The sequence below is a fragment of the Phyllostomus discolor genome, chromosome 4 (assembly GCF_004126475.2).
Source record: "Phyllostomus discolor isolate MPI-MPIP mPhyDis1 chromosome 4, mPhyDis1.pri.v3, whole genome shotgun sequence".
Classification (NCBI taxonomy): Eukaryota; Metazoa; Chordata; class Mammalia; order Chiroptera; family Phyllostomidae; genus Phyllostomus; species Phyllostomus discolor.
In genome coordinates, this window is record NC_040906.2 from 131,293,970 (window position 1) to 131,313,821 (window position 19,852).

The following is a 19,852-nucleotide window of genomic DNA, read 5'->3' on the forward strand; positions in this document are numbered from 1 at the left end:
TGGTGGAGGGTCTTGCCCTCAATTTGTAAAAAACTCAACATCTGTGAAGTACAATAAAGGGAATAAAATGAGGTTTGCCAGTATGTTATTTCATTTGGTTGCTTAGGAGACATTATTCTGTATGCTATTGGCTTGTGAAATCATTATAATTCCCACACTGAACCTGTGTTAAATAAAATATTGGGAAAAACAAAGTCAGTGTGCAAGCATAATTTTGTCCCCCAAAACAAAACACTGTCAACAAGATGAAACTGGCAAAAATGTCAGTTCAAAGATATTTTCTGACTGCTTTAGTGAGTTATTCTTGTTTACTATGTATACGTATGCCAATTCATTGGAATTTTAAAAAACTGAAGAAAGTAAAATAGATTTTATAAAACATATCAACTAAAAATAGCATCAATGTGCTAGTCATTCTTTTTGCTCACAATTTTTTTACAACATGAAATTCATCTTTATGGTGTTTATCAGAGGGAATAACCATGTTTTCATTTTTATAATTGTTTAAGCCTCACTCACGTCTCTTCTCTCTGGACTGCGGTTTCCATGAAGGATGGATGGATCACCTCTGCTTTTTTCTTCAGCTTATCCCTAACAATGCTGGAACTCAAGGAGGCTCTCCAACAAACATTTTATAAATAAATTTGAATCATTTTTGTAAATGTGCAACAAGACATGCTACTAACAAGAAAAATAACAAGTAAAAATAATTGGTTCCATTTGGGGTCAATTTTACAACTCTGCTATATTTACAAAACTAAAGAGTTTTGTAAACTCTTTAGTTACTAAAGAGTTACAAAAGCTCTTTATTTACTAAAGAGTTTTGTAAATAATATAAATTCTAATACTTTTGATACAATCTTACAATCAACTATCTCTGATTTCCTTCTATTAGATTAGCATAGTTCTCCCCATTTGTATTCATAAGTTTGTCATTTAAGGTAACTTCTGTCAAGTTAAATGGCAATGCTAATATGAATTACATGGGATTTATTACAGTATTCCATATGCTACTTTAATTTTTAGTTTTAGTGTTTCTGAATGATTTCACCCTTTCCTGTAACTCTTGCCATGGACTTCATCATAAATGCAGTCAATCATCTTTTCATCAGAAATAAATTAGGCTGAAGTAAATGTCACTACTTCTTGCTCCTACTGCAGCTGCTCAGGGAGCCTATGTCTCACCTGAAAAAAAAATCAGTATGTTGCACATTTTAGTTGCCAATGGATTACACAAAAATAATTACTATCAATTGAGCCATCAACCAAGATATTGAAATCATTAATCAGTTTTGAAAACTTTCTATATCATTAGGATCAAATTTTATATCTGATATATTATTTATAGCCTTTGAGTTCTAATTTTTTACTTTCATATTTACAAATTATGTCATAAGTTTACTAATTTTAGAATTTAGAATTAAATATAACTGATTCAATTTATTATATATTTTAAAAACAAAAAATTATGGTTGTTAAAATTTTAACTGAAATTTACATAAAAAATTTAAAATATCAAGTGAATAAGGATGTTTATTAACTACAACAAGATGATGGTCATATTAACATCATTGGCAATGTAAAAGGAGCATCAAAGCTGTAATTCCTTTGAATTCTAAAATCTTGACTGTATGAATGTTTAGAAACAAAGCAAGACTCACAGTTTTCAAAAATTTTTTAAATAAACAATATTACAAAAATAGAACTTCTTTGTTTTTCTAATCTAAATACTTGAATTGCTATCAATCCAAAACAATGTGTGAACAATCTGCTTGATTGCCTCTTGGGTAACTTTGGATAAGAATATAGTGATGAACTAGTCACTGTTGTAACAAGTAATAGGCTCTCAAGAACTCTTTCTGAGTGAATTAATGATTGAACAAAATATGCTAATTTTATTCAAAATCAAGTCTGATCTTTAGAGAGAGATTTTTAAAATAACAGTGATTTCTAATCACCTTTGGGGAGCTCTAGGTGGAAGAAGAGAGGCGGACACTCCACTCATTGTCTCATTCCTGCCACTCACGCTCTTCAGGGGGTTTTATAGAATCCCTGGGTAGCAGGCAAGCAGTTCACATTGCTTCAGCCCCAGGGATTTTGCTATTGTCAGCCAACGTTTGTCTGGCCCCAATGTCTTTGAAGGAGGAATTGGCTCACTCGCAAGTGTGAATGCTGGAAGCCCTTCTTCAGAATTATGATGAAGTATTAAAAAGAAACAAACTGAGCAAGAGGAATCTTGAATTTGTGGCTATGAATAGTGAAGGGGGAAGCAAAGTTTCCAAAATCATTGTTAATTAGATTTAAAAGCACATAAATAAGTGTATTATAATCTAGGCAACAAAAGACACATACTTGATATACAAATAATATATACATATATACCTTTTTATAAAAATGAAAATAATAGTACAAATACACATACTCTATTCCACTTCATATCTTCACTACTAGAATATGCTATTCTGCTATTTTTTTCACATAAAAATAATTCTTAGCAGGCTGCCCTATAAGTAAGTGTAGTCTTCATTTTCCTTTTAAAGGCTGCAGAATGTTATATGGTTTGATATACATCATTGATTCTACCAGTTTGAAATTAATATATTTAAGCTGTTTCAGTTTTTTCCCTATTATCTGGATCATAAATTCACTTAAATAGCTATATTGAGATATAATTCACTGACATAGAGGACACCTATTTAAAGAGCAAGATTCAATAACTTTTAGTAGATCCAGAGTGTGCAACCATCACCACAATCTAATTTTATATTTTTCATTCCAAAAAGAAACCTGTGTTCATTAGCAGTCACTCTGCACCTCCCACTTTCAGCCTACTTTCTATCTCTACAGATTTGTTAATTTAGGACATTTCATATGAAAGGAATCATACAATATGTGGTCTTTTGTGACTTAGCATAATGCTTTCAAGGTTCATTCATGTTTTTGCATGTAAAAGAGCTTTTTACCCTTTTATTATTGATATGTATATACTACATTTTATATATCTGTTCATTAGTGCATGGTCAGTTAGAGCTATTTTTATATTTGTCTATAATAAACAATGCTACTATAAATATTCATATCCAAGTTTTTGTATGGATGTAAAGTTTTTAATTCTTTTGGGTATATACTTAGAAAATAATTGCTAGATCATACACCCCATGTTTAGCATTTAAAAAAAAATTTATTTATTTATTTTTAGAGAGAGGGATAGGGAAGGAGAGAGGGAGAGAAACATCAATGTGTGGTTATCTCTTGCAAGTCCCGCACTGGGGATCTGGTCTGCAACCCAGGCATGTGTCCTGACTTGGAATCAAACCTGTGATCCATTGGTTTGCAGGCTGGTCCTCAATCCAGTGAGCTACATCAGCCAGGGCCCTATGCTTAACATTTTGAGCAACAGCCAAACTGTTTTTCAAAGAGGCTGTGCCATTTTAGATTTCTACCAGCAAAATACGAGGGTTCCAATTTTACCACATCATTCTCTACTAGCTCTAAAATTTATGTTTGGTAAGTTTTTTTTAAATGTACTCTGATATGACAGCTATCACAATACAATCTAACAAAATTGTTCGGAATGAAGTTAAAGACAAGTAGTGCTACCTACTAGAGCTGAGCCAACTTACGGAAAAAAACTGAATGAAATTTTTGGCCAACAAAATAATTCACTATTACCATAACAGTGTGATTTTCAATAGATCTTGTTTTCACATTTTCCAAGTTTTTCTCATTGAATAAATACATTTTCATTCTCACAATCTTCAATTCTTTAGCTATTGTGTATTTATAGGTAGGGTTCCTTAAACCACAAGTGTTCTCACATAGTTGATGTTTGCAGCATCACTGTGTGTTAGGTAGGACAAGCCCCCCAGGGAATTCCAATCCATTTTTCTCAGTATAAAGAAAAATATTTTTGAAAAGTGGTACTCCCTTTGAGAGAGACTCTGATTCTCCCTTCTCATGCTAGCCAGATGGAGAGCTATTCTTGATCACAGAACATGCAAGATCTCCCCATCTTGCTTCCAGAGCCAAAAGCTGGATGAGAATTAGATGAATGCTTTCTGTCTCTATGCCAAATTGGGAACTACCAGAAACCCTGGATTTCTTTACTTTTCTTGCCTTCTGTGTTTCAAATTTTAGTTTTCTTTTTTCCTTAAAGTAATAAAATGGCTTCTCTACCTTTTGTCAGTTCTATGTTCACATTTCCTTGTTAATATCTCTGACTTCAGTTCTTGTTTTATTCCTAATTCATCCTTCACCCAGCTCTTGTTCTTATTATTCCCATGCCAAAAATCATTCCAAATGAAAATGTACATTCTTCTATGACTTGGTTTCATCTTATTTTTCAGGTTTATCTGCCTCTAATGCCTTAATATATGTCCAATATATGTTCAACCACATCTTTTGTAATTTCTTCAATATTTCATGCTCCATGTCTTTCATATGCTAGGATTCCCCTGAAGTGCACTTTTACCTTAACATATCCCTTTCTTCCTTTATGACACAGTTTCCAAGCTATCACTCCAAATTTCTTTTGCCCTGATATTCAGTCTTTTGGACTGATTTTCACTTAGACATAATTAATAGCATCGACATTATATATAGATCTAACTAAAGAAATAATACCAAATAACTCTAATGTTATAGAAGTGCATAAAGTGAGAGTCCTTATTCATATCCTCCTCCAAACCCAATACCACTCCATTTCCTACAGGCAATTATTCTACGTTCCTTTTTGTACAAATGTATATCCAGATTATATGGGCATATAATTTAGTTTTCCTTATTTATCAGTTTTTATAAAAGTAAAGTTGTAATAGTAACAATAATGCTAGTCCTTGTAGTAGATACACCTTGAGATCTCAATAACTTAGCAACACAGAAGCATATTTCTTGTTCATATAAAGTTCAAGCAGCATAAGTGGAAGGGAAGAATTTTCCCTGTAGTCACTCAGTGATGCTCAGGGACTCTAGTCACACAGGCATTATCATCTTCAGCACATGGTTTCTGAGGTTGCCTTCATAGTCAGTGTCATAGGCAAATTCCCAAATACCAAGCAAGATAAACAAGGGGGGAAAGAGGGAACGCAGAAAATTTTACTGTATCTCAACCCATTGGCCAGGACTTGGTCAGCACATGGCCAGACATGCTGAAAGAGAGCATGGGGAAAGCGATTTAGCCATGTGCTTAGGAAGGCACAGAGACTAGTTTGGTGAATACAACCAGATTCTGCCATGAAAATAATGATATAAATATTGTTTTTTAAAAGAAAACTAAAAAAAGATGAATGTAATTTTAATGAGAGAAGTTCTTAGTGTAAATAAACCATAGTATATTTAATCATGACCCTTATGAATGTTTATGAATACCTATGAAAATCTTATGAATATGTTTGAATTATAAATATCTAGGGGTGAAATTATTAGGTCAAGTAAATATGCTAGATTTGTATTTTAATGTGTATGTAGTAAAAGCCTATACAAAATTAAACTTCCCAAATAGTTTCTGATTACCAAATTCCTCAGTTCCTCACCAAAATTCAATATCATCTTTATTTAATTGGTTACATGTCTCATGAATGAGAATTGGTAATCTCATTCCTGTTTCTTCTATTACACTTTTTATTATATCGTTTGTCATTTACATTTTATCTAATTTATTTCTTTATTTTTTATTTAATTTTTATTTTTTTAATCATTAGAATATATACATTCCTCACTTTTGGGGCTGTTTGTTTTTATTTATCAATTTACAGGAAATTAGTTTATGTGATGGATATTGATCTATTTTATGTCTTTGCAAATAAGATTTCTTGGTCTTTCTGAGCATTTTGTAATGTTTTCACTCATGTTGTTCCATTAAGTCCAATTATCCTTCTTTTGTAGGAAACTTGTTTTTTTTCTCTGGATAATTTTAAGAAGCTTCCTTTATTTTTGTTGGTCAGTAGTTTTTCACTGTGATGTGTTAAAAGTTTAGAATCATTTTTATTCATTTAGCTTAGGATTTTTTTTTCCTGGTAGGTTTTCTATTTAAAGGATTTATGTTTCTCATTTATCTGGAAAAGTCACAGCCCTCGTCAGGTAGCTCAGTTGGTTGGAGCATTGTCCCACACACCAAATGGTTGCGGGTTCCATCCCTGGTCAGAGCACATACTTAGGTTGCTGTTTTGATCCCTGGTCAGGGTGCTTATGGGAGGCAATGGACCACTGTGTCTCTCTCACATCTCTCTCTCTCCCTCTCTCTCAAATCGGTAATCACATCCTTGGGTGAGGATTATAAAATATTTAAGAAAAGCTCGCTTTCTCACATTCACTCTGTATTCTCAAGTTAAAACATATATTACATGAAACAAGTTTTCATTTTATTCTTCATATTCTCAGTTCCCTTTGCATTATGTCTGTCTCTTGATTCATAGTAACTTCTTCAGCTATATTACCTTTTTGATTAATTCTCCTTGTCTGATTTCTGTTTAACTTGTCAATTTGTAAAAATTTAAATGTTACATTTTTACTTTTTTAGTTACATTTGCTTATGTTGTAAAGCACTCTAGTAAGTTTTCATGATATTTTTTTTCTTATACATAGTTCAAATTCCCTCTTTTATTTCTTAAAATTATAAGCACAAAGTTCTTATTTTTATGTGACAATAACAAGATCTGGTCTTTGCAGAACTAAGTCATCCTCTCTTCTTTTTGTGGACCCCTCTTTCATGGTGTTTTTTATCCCCCTCAAGTGTTTTGTCATTTTTTACCACAGACTTTATATGGTAAAGGTTTCCAAGATAACTTTGGGAACTGTGTCTGTGAGGACACTGTGAGGCTGAGTGTAAGGTGTTCCCACAAGGAGGACTTGTGCTTGCTTCATCCATCTCACGAGGCAATTTCAGCCTGGGGACATTATGATATTATTTTTCTTTAAGCTTTTACATAAATAAGAATGGGCACATTTATATTATAGTTCCTGGTACCAAGTCACTGCTCAATAAGTATTTTGAATAAGTGAATGACATACATATGGGTCTGGGCCACAAACCTCCATATTGGGCAAGTTTGTGGTTATGGTATTATATGTAACTGGGGAAGATTTTTGCCTCTCATCTAAAAGTGAGGCGTAGTCAAAAAACTTCCTAGATCATTTTTCTTTACTTATTTTCTTCCATTTTTTTATTTGGCTGTAAAAATTTCTCTCACTATTTTGGCATTTTATTAGTGTATTTAAAACTTTTGCTCTAGAATGTATTTATGTCTGTTTTAGACTGTAATGTTTTTTCAGCAGCCACAGTATCCAAAACAAAAGTCACCATGATTTTTCTTCAAAATCTTCCAGGAATTTCTCAAAATGCATGTTTGTTAAAGAAATCTTTTATTGTTTTTCAACACTGATATATATAAATTTAGCATGTAAATGTGTATATGTGTATGCATGTGGCATGTGTGCATGTTTATGATTTTGTATTTTCTGTAATTCAAGATGGTAGTAGAATTAGATATGTGTTTACAGTTTATAGTCCTTAGAATATGCCAGTATTATTTTGTATATCTGTATCACAGAACACTTAATTGTCTTTGTTTTTATGATTATCTCACTTTTTAGGACATAGAGCCTTAAAGCAACTGCATTTATTTACTTATTTAAATCCTTACTTACTTAAATACTTACTATATGAAGTTCACAGTACTTCATATAGTTCTGACAATAGTCATTGCTAAAGTTGTATTTTTTATTCTATAAATTTTCAAATCCATACATGTAGTCTGAGACACAGCATAAAAATAAAAAAATCATTTTTAAAATATAAAATGTAATGGGTTATTATGGAAACTGAATTCTATACCACAAGTCCTTACAGAAAGCTACAAGTTCACATTTCAATGCTACTATTACATAGATTTATTTTAGAGCAAATTAAATTTAATATGACATATTTATAAAAACAGTATTTTTGACTAAAAGCATATTTTTACTTAATGGCTACATTCAGATTTAGAAATCAATGAAGTTTGAATACTTTTCCGCTATGGAGACTAAGAAATTTATAAATATGCACATTTTTAGTAAGTGACTGATGTCAAATGGGAACATTAATTATATTAGTTAAATTCAATTTATTCCCTCCATTATGGAAAGATACTACTCTAGAATACTTCTAAATTAACATAAAACTTATAGGAAAAAGAATATTATAAAATATCAGTCAGTATTAAAAATATGTGAATACTTCTTAATTGGAAAGTGCATACAAATTAGAGAAAAACAAGTCAACCATCAAGGTGTCATGATTAGTCATGTACTTAACCCCAGCTGTAAGAATATGCAGGCTGACAAAAGCAAATGCAAATTTGTCTTGTGGTCTTACAAGGGGAGAAAAACCCTCACTTTTGAAGGTACCCCAGAATAGTTATTTCACCTAAAAAACCATTTTATGGAACCTAGATCTATAGATTCCCAGCCTAAATTTGATAAATAAAGGTGGGTCAAAAGAGAAGGCATGTCAATTAACTTAGAACTCACTTCACTATATTTATTTATTTATTTAATTTACTTAAGCATTTATTAATTCATTCATTCTAAAAGAATTTATGGAGTTCTCTGTATGTGCCAGAAACCCACTAATATAAACCATGTGGTGATCAGTGGAACCTAGGCCTTCCTTTTAATATGCTTTCAGTCTTGTGAAGTTAAGAAAATAAAAAAGGCAATTGCAAAACTGCAAAACACATCAAGTGCTAACTGTAAACCTAAAACTGCTCTAAATGTTTCAAGGGTGCTAAACTAATTTAATTATCAGAATTAAAGAATATAAGAACATGACTATTTTTATTTTCCTAGATTTACAGACAAGAAAACAGAGATATACATTTCATAAGCTTACTCAAGGTCATAAGACAAATATATTGGTGGAAGTGGATTTGAACCCATATTGTTGGAACCTTGACTAAAACTCATCAACATTTTTACACTCCTGACAGGGGACAAAATAGGATATACCTATAGAAGAAGAGAGGACAAAAAAAGTCTGTGGTGTCCAGGAGGGCACTCAGGAGGTCATCAGTGGATGTTGCATGTTTAAAGACAATATACATGCATGGGGAACAGCAAGTGGCCTGGCATGGAGGAGGCTACTGTGTGTGTGTGTGTGTGTGTGTGTGTGTGCGTGCGCGTGCCAATAGTTGAGTCTTGGGATACAGGCAGGGTGGGGCTAATGGGAAGACTCGTTGGATACATGTTAAGGTGATGTGAAGTCATTGAAGACTCAAGCAGGAAATTAATAAATCATGTCTGTTTTTAAATACCATTCTTGTTTTAGTGTGGAGAATGGTTTGTAAAAGGAGAAGTAGCTGGAAGTAGTTGAAGCATCATAGAAGTAAAAAGAACCAGATTGGGACTAGAAGTAAGAACATATTGAGAGAGTAGAGAAGTGAAGAGATTTGGAAGGAATCTGGTGTTGAGAGTTTAGCTAAACTACTCTGTCATATTAGTAGCTCAACATTCATTTTGTGTTGCTGAGTGGCCTGCAGGGTCCTTGCACTGATTGATGCTGGCCCCTGCCATCAGCACATGATCTAGATAGCAGTCCACAAAGTCACAAGTAAATGTTTTAAGTTCCTGATATGACTCCCCAACTGCCTTTGTGGTAAGCAGTCTCTCCTACCACTCAGTGCCTTTCCCCTGTATGTCCCTTAGAAAAGAATCTCCAGGAAGTTTACCAAAACTCCACTCTTTTAGGTCTGAATTAACCAATTTGGCCTTTGCCAAATATAAGCGTGTGCCCCAGATCATGCCTCTCTCTCAGCTTGCACCTGCCTTGACCTCCCCACACAGCCACTCAAGGCTTCTCTTGTACTTCTTATAGGACCTGTGAGTAATAAACTTTTCTATTTCAATTTCACTGTAAAACTGCACAATTGCTTTGTGGTCTTTTGTTGAATCATGGTTCATCCTCCAACATCTGGGTCTCTACCTAAAATACTATTTTAACGTTTAGTTTTTCAACATTTAGTTTTCAAAAGGACTTTGTAATTAATTTCATATATAATGTATATATCAGTCAGGGCTGTGAGGAAACAAGCACATTCAGAAGAAGTAACTGAAGTGAATTTAATGGAGAGACTATTTCAAGTTGAGAAAGTTTAAGAGAATCAACAAGAGAAGGAACAGAACCTGTTACTAGCATTGGACCTGGATGAGAAAGCAAATTAAATAGTTTCTGCACTGTGGGCAAGGATGTAGGTACAAAAGAAAGAATACCTGTAGTCTTAGAGAGGGGAATGTAACCACCACAACCTTACATTCAGCTAAGAAAGAATGGAGAGAAAAACCAACTTGAACTCTTTCTCTTTCTACACTTTCAATGCCATGCCATTCCATTGGTCAAACAATGCTGGTGGTCAGAGGACAAGAGGGAACTGATCAGCAATGACTCATAGCAGTGAGCCTCCCAAGATACCAAACAGGGTGGAAAAAGTTGGAGAACAGGTCCAGATGTGAAGCAGAAAATATCTAGCCTAGGAGAAAGGGAGAAAAGCATAGGTGAATCTTCAGTTTTGGGTTTGGGTAACTGAGTGAACGATACCATTTAGTGTCAAGAATTATTCATGTTGGGCAAAGTTCTCTTAATCTTGGTCTATTTGGATGATAGCTTCAAAATTCCTAGTAATACCAATCCCTCTTTTCCAGAACCTATTTATTTTTTTTGACTTAAAAATATTTGGTAGTTTGGGAGAGAGGAAATTTGAGCACATGAACTTATATTAACACCTTGCATGAGAAATCAGTAAAAATAAATCTTTTGCATAGAAACATTGATATATTTCATTGCATTCTTGTTCAATCGGGTTATGAAATCACAACTCACTATATCATCATTCATTCTAGGGTAGTTAAAGGAACTTCAGGCAATGTGGCCAAGCAGCTATAATCACTTTTCTAAAGAGAAAATGGTACAGTTATTACAAATGCCTATTGCATCAGGGAAATTATTTAAGACATTTATTTTAACATATTAGGCCTAATACAATAGAGTCACAGATAGCTAAAGCAGTGATGGAAAAGATTTTCATTTCAAATTTCAAAACATTAAAAAAATATTAGATGCAATAGTTTTACTTTCACAACAAGATAGCTTACATTAAAGGGTAGTCATTGGTTTCTGACTACTGTGAAGAATCTGATATTTTAGTGTTTGAAATCTTAGAAAAATATGCACACAAAAAACTAAATTCAAGTCCCATGGTTTAAAGTGTAAAACCATTACTTAAAATTCTATTATATTACAAAGAAAAAGCTTATGCACTCAACACCCAAATCTATTTCCACTTAAGTTCTGAGAAAACATCCAAAAGGAGCTAAAGCTTTCCTTAATTTTAGAAATGTTTGGCATATGATTTTCCCTTTATACAAACCTTGGAATGAAAAAGGATGCTATTTTTGTAGATTAATCTTTAAAAAAAAACACTAGGTGACTTAAGAAAATTAGATCAAAAGATGCTGAAGCAAAGGATAGGCACAGGTACTAAAGCACATTGTCTATCTCATCTTGTTCTTAAATATTCAATATTATATTACTGAAGAAATGGATTTAGCTTGTCTGATATGAATATCTATTAACGGCTTGTCTGTGAAAAGATGGCCAATTGCTTGGCTTTAACCTGCAATATTCCTGAGACAGTAGAAACAGTTTATGCACTCTCACTTCCTATGCATTCAAACACGATACCTTAAAACAATCTTTATAATCTTTCAGCTTATCTCAAGAAAGGGATATGCTTAATAATTGTATCAGTGGCTTAACTTCATAATCTCTATGTACTTTACCTTTACATTCCATAGAACAACCAGAATTTATTCATGGTAAGAATAAATGGACACCAAAGAATTATTGTATAGCAGTTGGCAATAACTAGTAATAAAATAGGGTTTCATCTGAATCCATGCAGGTGATCTTATTTTACTGAGTGTGTTAAAGTATTTTCAGGAATGCCAAGAGGAATTCACTTTTAAGAAGAACAATGTGGCATCAATAGTGAGGCACAATAAAAGAGAAATTATAAAGAACTAATTTCTCAAGTTGTTACTTCTCTTCTAGTCAAGAATGCAAGCATATAGGTAGTAAAACTCCATTTATTATTCTATTTATAAAACTGTTACTATAAATATGTTTGGCAGAACTAGTAAAATGTATTCATCAACTCCATTAATATTCATTGTGTACCTACTATGTGCAGATAGTGAGTACACAAAGATTATCTGCTCAGACATTAGGAACCTTTGGTGAGGTAAGTAAAACTGATAGACAAATAAACTAAGTTAGGTTATGATTCAGAATGGAAGCCCTAGCCAGGCAGCTCAGTTGGTTAGAGCATTGTCTCAGTATGCCGAAGTTGTATGTTTGATCCTTGGTCAGGGCACATACAAGAATCAACCAATGAGTGTGTGGATGAGTGGAACATCAAATCAGTGTTTCTCTCTCTCTCTCTCTCTCTCTCTCCTTCTCTCTCTCAAATTAATAAAAACATATTTAAAAAGATTCTGAATGGAAAGGTGCTATGACAACACACAGAAGGGAGATGTTAAGTCTGTATCAAGAATTTAAGAAGGCTTTATAGAGAAACCAATTAACCTAAATCCTGAAGAATAGAAAAGAGGTCCTCAGATGGCAAAGGTTATCTTAGGCTGAAGAAACAGCATGTTAAAAAGTGACAAATACTTCCATGATTGGTAGAGTGAGAAAATTTTATATATTTTAGAAAATGGATTTGGAAGCCAATATAAAATTGTGATGGGATTACAGTTTGAATATTTTTAAATACCAGCTTTTGCTCATTAGGTCTCATATATAAACTTTACCTATTTTGTTGAAAAGTCCCAATTTCTCTTTAGACCTGGTCAGAGTCATACATGCAACCCTGCATTTCCCTTTGGGGGTCCCATAGGCACCAGCTCTCACCTTTCCACACCCCATACTTTATCCTCTTTCCTGACAGCTCTCCCAATCAGCCAAAATTCAAATTAGAAATCTGACCCTCATCCTTTTTACTTCTTTTTCTTGGGGCCAAACATCCACTCTATCACCGGGATCTATTCAATTGCTTGATATATATCTGTGCAGCCAGTCTGCTTTTCACTATCAGTGCCTCTTGCCTAAGCGATTGCAAAAACAATCCACCTGGCTTCCCTGCTTCTGGTCTTGATCTTATTTCTATTTTTAAAATTTTTATTATATTTTTCCATTTAACCTCCTGTCTATTTCTTTGCCACAATGCAGTGAGGGTGATCATTTTAAAACGTGAAGCTGAGTACATCACTCCCTTCCCTAGAACATTTAGAGAATCCCTGGTGCTTTCAGTATCAAATTTAATCTGATTACCATGGCAAACTGGTTCTGCCTCCTGAGGAAGCTCATCTCTAATCTCTTAGCGCTCAAATAATTTGTTCTCCTTTCCTTGATTGACTCCTATTTGTACTATAATTCTTAACTTAGAAGACAGTTCTTCTAGGAAGCTTTGCCCATCACTCAAGTCTAATTCAGACACACATCCTATATATTTAGTCTTGGTATTTCTGTTGGAAGTCTTATCACCCTATACTACAATAGGTATTTATTTGTATATTTCCCCTAGAATCAAAGCTGTACATTCTGGCATTTTATCTATTTCTTCCCTCTTTCATGTATTCCATGAGCCCACTCAGTGCCTTGAACAGCATTGATATTCAGTGTTTGTGAAATAGTTGAATAAATGTGTAGGGCCTTAATCAGAAAGTACATTACTTACCATGTTGGGAAGCCTGGACATCATCCTCTGTGTTAATGCTTTTAACTATGCACTATAAAGTATTGGGATCCATAAGATAAACTTGGGGTAATTACTGGAAACATCAATCTTCTTCAAAGTTTATTAATGTACCATTTAAATAGTATAATTAATATTTTTATAGTGAAAAGTAAAACATAACATTTTAATGAAATTCTCTTTGCACTCTGCCACTAGAATAAGGCAGATATCTGTGTTTGTCTACTCTTTTCAACCTGTAACTGCAAGTAGCAGAAATTCTTGTGAAACACTGTTGTGGGTATTTGTACTTTTTTTGTAAAGTGGATGATAAGCTCTGATTTAAATGTTAGCTGTTTGAAAGTCACACTTTGTGTTGTTGTAAGTAATAAACAGGCACCGCATTTTATACATCAGCTTTCTTGTGAGAACAGCTGGAAAAGGCTTGCACTATTCACAGCACCACAGTTAGAGTGTCAGCTCACTGCTATGCCACAGCCATCATCACAAATAACTGCCCACTCTTAAGTATTTCCTTAGGATTTCTGACCACCCTAGTGAGCACTAATGTTTAGTGTTGGTTCAACTTTCATGTCATTAAGAAGCATTGTGTCTGTACTGAATGATCCCTCACATGACACCATCTACCCTAGTGGGACCACTGCACCTGAGCCCTGAACCCCTGGACTCTGGCTTCCTTCAAGCCTGACTGGAGGTACCACTGAGGCAACCTGTAAGTGTAAGGGAGTTATCACCAAGGGGATGGACTTTACCCAGAAGGAGTCAGAGAGGGGCCAGTGGGTGAATTCATCTCCTTTCTTCCACGAAGATTTTTCTGATGACATGTTGTGTAAAAGTCTCTTTTAAGATGTCTCACGTGGCAGAGCAATAACCTGTGATGGTCCCTTCAGTGACAGAGTCCTTCCTATTAACCCTCACTCTTTTCTGCTTCACTTTGCTATCCCTCATTCTGGGGCTTGTACTCAACATAAAATTTTAGTTCACATTCTGTTTTCTAGGCAATCTGGGGCAAGAAAGCCAGGATTTAGAAATTGGTGAGTGATCATGGTTCTGCTCCCGGGAGGCCTTAATTGAGCAACTGTTTGGCCTTTTCCATATCACTTTCTTTTGCATCTCTGTGCCCACGTTTTCAAACTACTATCCCATTGTTTTGAAAGATTTATGACATTGCACAGAGTATGTTTGTTTGGAAAATAGAGTGTGTGTTTGTTGTCTGTCTGTGTAGTTAAAAAGCGGCGTAACAGAAGGGCACACACTGTGTTCAGTCTGTACCACTATACCAGATATTTCTGTTTGCTTCCCTAGGGCCTCTCTCCAGCCTTTCCCACTGAGGTCTATGTCCAGGAAACTAACCTATCCGACTATATTAGCAAAGCTGCTATGCTCTGGTTTTTGGCTTATTTGACCCAATGGAGAGTCCTAGCTGGAGTTGCAACAGAAGGAGGAGGTTGAGGTTAGGATAATATTTATTCCTGTGGATCCCTTTCTCTGAGATCACATCAAGCTAGCTGCATCCCTAGATAGAAGCCATTGCTCCTCTATACCCCACCCTTCTCTTGTCCCTTTGTGACCAGGGATGGTAATAGCTTGTAAACTCCTTCTCTGGGGTTTGTGTACTATCCTTTGTGGTTCTACAACACCCCTTGCACATCTATATTATTGCCACCTAGTAAATAAATTTTTCTTTTTTTAATGTGCTGTGTATCTAATTTGTTTGGGCCCTGACTGACATACTTGTCGGTACACCTGCCTTTGAAGAAATGACCTTCAAGAACTAATTGAAATAAGGAAATGCATGAAAATATATATAGGAAGTATAAGAAAATAGGGCTATGGGCAAAGTTTTGGAGACTACTTGGTTTAAGGAAGTCTTATATAAATGATGAGCTGACCAAGCAAACGAAATAGTGTAAAGTCAAGAGTAAAACTTGGAGAGGATTACATAGAAAATAGTGTTTTGAACATAAGGAAATATGAAATGCTATGGAGAGAGAGCATTAAGGTTTAAAACATATTCACTTATTTTTAGCATTTAAGTCATTAATGTTGATGATGATGACAACAATTTCAGGAGAGGTAGTTGAACAAAAACTGGTGAGGCATGAACTATGTTGTGAGTACAAGGTGTGAAATTAGGAGAAAATATGAGGCTTAACTCTTGCAAAAGAACTTAAAACATAGCACAATGAAATGATTAGATGCTCAAATCCTTAAGAAACTTTAACTAAAATGATGCTTATCCAGTTTATCTACTTTCATCATCTTTCTTTTCTTCCTCCATCTAGTTTTCTCTTTATAATTAATATTTACTAATATTCTATTAAACTGGTAAGTAAAATTCATTGTATATATGAGTTACTTGTAGAGAAATATTTAGTGTTGCAAATTTTTGTACAATATTCTTTTCTATTACCTGTGCCTTTTTAAAGAAACTATCCACAACATTTTGATTTATTTCTAATTGGATTAAACATCCCCATTTATATGGTAAAGAGGAGTTATTGCTATTTCACCCCAAAGAACATTAATCTATTCAAAAGTTAATCTAGTCATACCACTTTAATAGGCCAGTGTGCTTGGGTAGAGTGTGTGCATACATGTATATATTTTTGTTTATATATGTATATGTATCCATGTATGTGTGTGTGTGTGTAAAATATCCTAATGTATACAACATAGCAAGTAGGTCATTTTGGTAGTAGCTTTGTCTGTTATATAAATTATTATAAAAATTTTATACTTTCTACTTAATTTCCTCCTCTAATAAGTGTCTAGACTACTACCCTACTATGGTCTGAATGCTGTGTTCCTCCAAAATTCATATGTCAAAATCTAACCCCAAGGTGATGATATTAGGACCAGGGGTCTCTGGGATGAGGGTAGAGTCTGAATAAACAGCACTAGCATTTTTATCAAAGAGGCTCAGCAGAGCTTCTGAGCCCTTCCATCTGTGAGGACACAGTAAAAAGAGAGCCATCATCTATGAACCACAAAGCTCTTACTAACCAAACACTAAATCTGCCCATGCCAGGATCCTAAAATCCCTAGCTTCCAAAACTGTGAGAAATAAATGCCTGTTGTTTACAAATTACCCAGTCTGTTGTAATTTTTTATAGCAGCCTGCATGAACTAAGACAGAGTGTTTTCAGAACAGATTAGCATTTGATTCAGAAGACTGAGTAAAGAAGATCCACTCACACCGGTATGACCTACATCATCCAATCCACTGAGAGCCCTAATGAAACAAAAAGGTAGAGAAAGGTAAAATTCTTTCTTCTTAATCTGTGACATCCATCTTCCTCCTTGGACATTGGAACTTCATGTTCTCAGGCCTTCAGACTCTTTAACTTACACCAACGGCCCCCTAGTTCTCAGGCCTTGGGACTTGGACCAAATGATACAATTGACTTTCCTGGTTCTCCAGCCTGCAGGCAGCAGATCTTGCATTTCACAGCCTCCATAAAGGCTTGAACCAATTTCCATAATAAATCACCTCTTACGTACCTATATATCCTATTTTTTCTGCTTCTCTGGAGAACACTGGCTAATACATATTACCATGTAGTACAAAAAGTTCACTGGCCTCCCAGGTAAGTAGTAGAAGTTCATATTTTATATATTCCTATGTATGACTGTTAGAGTTACTGATGTAACAGTGGATATTCTTTTAACTGTTATATTAAAATCTGAGAATCACTATAAGCAACAGAGTCCAAAATACTCCCTCGAGTATCATGAATATAATTGTTATACTTTTAATCTGATAAAGATTTATATACAGTTAGCATTTAAAGTGATACTCATTGGAATAATAAAGCCATTCAGTTTTTGCAAATAGATTCAGTTTGACAATTTTCTACTACATACCTCATTTGTCCTTCATGAATTTAGAATACATGTAATTTAAATCTTTCATGGCAGTCAAACACAAACAATGGAAAAGTGAAAATCTACTCATGCTTAAATGTATTTGCTTTTAAGACCTTTCTCATATTACTGATCTCAGGCATAGGGCTAAGCATGTCCGATTCATTGGACATATTGGTTTATCCCAGTAGGGACTCAAAATGAATGGCTGTGTAGAAATCATTTGTACTGAGGAGCTAGTGCTTGATATTTCATTTAAGAGGCTCCTGTGGATTTGGTTTCAATTTCCTTCCAGCCCCACCAATTTTCTTTTTATTGCTAAACTGAAAAAAAAACCCAGGAAAAGAAAAAAGAAATAAAAATAATAAACAAACAAACAAACAAACAAAAAGACAAAGAAGCAGAAGAAAAGGAAACTCCGCTTAAGCATACTGAGATTTGTCAGTCCTGTGGCAGAGTTTTTAAAGGGTCTGTGTGATGCCCTTCTACAGAGAAGCACATGTGGCCATCACTAGTGATAGCAGTGCAGAGTAATTACATTTGTCGTTGGAACTACTGAGTGCGAAGAGATGATAGGCAGCTAGGGAACATAACCTACCATTTATAGGCTTAACAATAAATGATGCCTTTGATGCATGTGCCCAGTGGGGTCAGAGAGATCAAGGTAAGGAGAGCTATGCAGATAGCTACATCAGGGACAGCAGTAAGATTGAATCTGCCTTTCCCAGCTGAAAATTCTCACTTCCATTTCTCCTTCACTGGCTCTCCAGAACTTCAGTGCCTTGCAGGTAATATCTTGTCCCTTGCAGGTAATTTCCTTTCTGATATCTTGTCAACTCTCAAAATCTATTCTTTCAATAAAATACATTTTTTTTCTTTCAAAGCTAACTTTTGCTTCTCATTCACTCAAACTGAAAAACTTTGATGTATCTTTGGTTTGTCCTTCACTTTCCTCATTTCTTTCCATACTCTTTATTTACTGCCTTATAGAACCAAATCCCTCAGTTTGGACTACTGAAATAATTTCCTAACCGTTCTCACGATCTTTAGTTTTCCTTCCAACCTATACAACAAAGTTTAGTAAATGTAAATTTTAAAACAGTTTGAGAAATTAAGAATATTTATGCCTTGGCTTTACATCCTGACCTGAAATTATTCATCTCCTACACAGATAATGCTACATATGTTGTATGGTACTGTATTTAATTACATAAAATATAGAAATACCCAGAAAGGTAATTGACACCCGAATGATTTCTGTATTCTTTACTCTAACAAAACATGTCTATGAATCCTGTCTTGAACATGTGCCACTCTCCTGACTGTGATTTTTCTCTATGGGTTCAGTTTTGGGGTCTAAGAGTTTCCTCTGTACAACTTTCTGTGTATGCATCCCTATGGTTGAAGACCCATCTACTCTCTGAGGCTTTCAAAAATTCCTAATTAAAGAACCCTTCCTTTTCTTTATTTAGTACTTGATAGTTACTTTCTAACAGGTTGTTCTTCTTTTGTGTATATAAAAAGTAACTGCCTTTTTACCCATTTTTATCTTTTTATCCTTACTCCTTCTTCAATGATCAGCTTGGGTTCAGTTTCCAAGCTGATTTGAATTCTCTCCTGTGTGTCTCTACAGTGCACCCATATGATGTTGGAATTGTCTTTGTCATGTCTGTCTCTCTCTCTAAACAAATATAAAGGCAGATCCCATAACCTATGTACCTTTGTATCACCAGCATCAAGCAAACTATGTGCACTAGTCAGTACATAAAACATTTAGTTAATTGGATAGAATTAGATGTCTTATGTCTTTTCCCCAATTCAAAAACAAGAAACTGTTACCTAGTATAATTCCTGTCTAGAAAGGTTTATACCCTAGGCCTGCAGTAAATGGTATGGATGATGATGATAATGATGATAGCAAAGACAGCCACAGTGATCACTATCCTAATTTTACACTGTGATAATAGAGGAAATTCTACATGAACTTTCCCATAATCTTACCCTATTGTTGATAACTAGAAAGATCCTGATTCTGTCATATTGAAGGTATCCAGCAGAAAATTTGGAATTTACTGTTAATTTTTCCAGCTGTCATCTTACCCTCTTCCAGCTGGTACCCTTACACCACAGGAAGCCCATTGATATTAGAATGCAGAAGGACATGTGAGTTTAAGAAGCTGCTTGTATTCCTTCCTCCA